This window comes from Muntiacus reevesi, chromosome 19, assembly GCF_963930625.1.
Source record: "Muntiacus reevesi chromosome 19, mMunRee1.1, whole genome shotgun sequence".
Classification (NCBI taxonomy): Eukaryota; Metazoa; Chordata; class Mammalia; order Artiodactyla; family Cervidae; genus Muntiacus; species Muntiacus reevesi.
The window spans coordinates 29704049-29706774 of record NC_089267.1 but is presented as its reverse complement, the minus strand read 5'-3'; the positions used below and the strand labels follow the sequence as shown (position 1 = coordinate 29706774).

Sequence of the window (2726 nt, the reverse complement as noted above, 5' to 3'; positions counted from 1 at the left end):
CTTCTCCTACCCCCAATCCCTCCCAGCATCAGGGTCTTTTCCAATGAGTCAACTCTTTGCATGAGGTGGCCAAAGTACTGGAGTTTCAGCTTCAGCATCAGTCCTTCCAATGAACACCCAGGACTGATCTCCTTTTGGATGGACTGGTTGGATCTCCTTGCAGTCTAAGGGACTCTCAAGAGTCTTCTCCAACACCACAGTTCAAAAGCATCAATTTTTAGGCGCTCAGCTTCTTCACAGTCCAACTCTCACATCCATACATGACCACTGGAAAAACATAGCCTTGACCAGATGGACCTTTGTTGGCAAAGTAATGTCTCTGCTTTTTAATATGCTAATCTTGCTCCCTCTGTACTAGCTATCTATTTTACACATGGTAGTGTATATATGGCAATGCTAGATAGTTCCAATTTTATAAACTATCAGAGTGGGAGAATTTCAGAAGTAATTTTTTAAAAGGGCCTTTAATTTTGGTTCATAGAAACATCCACAGAACAGGGAAGGAACCCACACTCACACACTCATATACGTTAAAAAATGAACCTGTAAAAATTCACAGCACCTATGATGGGATTACGGTCACATAAGCATCTCGTGGCCAAGTCCCGGTTTCCATTCGAATCCAGACAAGCAATCAGAAAGGCAGGACTTTCCCTAACATGCGGCATGATTCCCTTTATGTATACTCCGGATGATTCTGGAGACAAGACAACATCTCTTCAACAGGCCTGCCTTCATAGCAGATCTGGTACACCGCCGTGAACAATGGAAACTTGTCCAGCAGTCCCTTCGGTTTGAGGATGCCATACACCTGGGCGGAAGTCTGTGGTCCTTGCAGCTTCTGCCCGTTCAGCATCTCCTTCTCCAATTCTTCAATGGTCTTTCCGGTCGCCGCAAAGGCCTCAGCTACCTTGCGGTTCCGGCCCGCGTAGCAGGTAGTGATCAGGTCGGCCACGCCGCAACTCTCCAGGAAGGTGGCTTTGGACACGCGGCCCTTGCAGAAGATCCTGGCGAAGGCGATCATTTCCATGAGCCCCAAGCGGATGACGGCAGCTTTGGTGTTGTCGCCGCTGTGGAGGCCGTCGCAGAACCCGGCTCCCACGGCCACAATGTTCTTCAGAGCGCCGCACAGTTCAACAGCGTCTGCCTCAGCAACCACCTTAATTCGAAAATTTGGAGTCTGCAGAAGTTCTTTGAAGAGGAGGCCGTTCTCCATGACCCTGCTGCCGATGGTGGTCTCACAGAACTTCTCGGCAGCAACCTCATTGGCGGTGTTGGCGCCCATCAGCACACTGACGTCAATGTCCATCTTCTCTCGAATGATGTCAGAAATGAGCTTCAGCCCCTGGGGACCCTCATCTATCCCCTTGATGAGGCTGATGCCCAGCGCGCCCTTGGGCACTTTCCCAGAGATCTCCTCGCAGATGCTGTTGATGAACTGGTGGGGGATCACGAACACCAGCAGGTCTGCGTCCCACACAACCTCACTGAGATTGGGGACTGCAATCACATTGTCTGGCAGCTTGTGTCCAGGGAGATATTTGACATTTTCATGGTCGTTATTTATGATGTCTATCAGTTTTCTCCCATTAACCACTTCTTCAAAGACCCACATCTTGACCGTGGAGGCAAATTTCTGAAGTTTCATGACATTTTTACCAATTATTTTTGCAACAGCTGAACCCCAGTTCCCCGAGCCCACGATGCACACTTTCAGGGGTAATTCTGTCATGGCCCCACCGCAGTCCTGCAGCCCCGCAAGTGCCTCCCCAGCTGGTTTGCCGCCTGTCTCCACCTGCTCCGCCCAGGCACGTTCACTTTTACCTAAAAGGTAGCAGGATAGTGATATTGAAAGAAGTATCAACTAATAAGCACAGATAAAAATTAATAGTATTCTGGGGGGAGGAATAAATTAGGAGGTTGGGATTAACATAAATACACTATATAAAGTAGAGAAACAACAAAGACCTATTGTATAGCACAGGGTACTATACTCAATACTTTTTAATAATCTATAAGGGAAAAGAATCTGAAAAGGAGTATGTATATATATATAACTGAATCACTGTGTAACAACTTTGTAAATCAACTGCATTTCAATAAAGCGAACAGAAAATTAGTAGCACACTATCTAGTCCTTTTTATTGTATTTATGAATAATGTGATGAAAAATCAGCCATGAAGTTAGAATTCAAAGAACTTTAAACCACCACAAACCAGCTTGAGGTAAAGATGACTTAGCCATGAATATTGATTTTAGCTTGGCCCTGGAGCATCTCAGCCACTGTGCCCACATGTATGAACATGAAACTCTGAAAAACTAACCACAGCTGTGGTGTTGGTGGCTTCTCATCTTATAAATTTCCCCTGATATTTCTGGACTTGCCAGATCTACTGCTCCCCAGAGTCATATTCCTAGATCCCTGATAGCTCCTGGCTTTCCTGTTCTCTTTCAGATTCTTGCCTCAGGGGCATTTGTTACCTGAGACAATGTTTTGTTATTTACACATTGCATTTATCATGTGTGTGTGCATGCTAAGTTGCTTCAGTTGTGTCCAACTCTGTGCACTCCTATGGACTGTATGTAGTGTGCCAGGCTCCTCTGTCCATGGATTTTTTCAGGCAAGAATACTGGCATGGGTTGCCATGCCCTCCTCCAGGGTATCTTCTCAACCCAGGGATTAAACCTGCATCTCTTACATCTTCTGCATGGGCAGGTGGATTTT

At 46.2% G+C, this 2726-nt stretch overlaps 1 pseudogene; it reads right to left on the bottom strand.

The window, feature by feature from the left end:
• Positions 1–676: 676 nt before the first annotated feature.
• Positions 677–1732, bottom strand: LOC136150907 (glycerol-3-phosphate dehydrogenase 1-like protein pseudogene; annotated as a pseudogene).
• Positions 1733–2726: the final 994 nt, after the last annotated feature.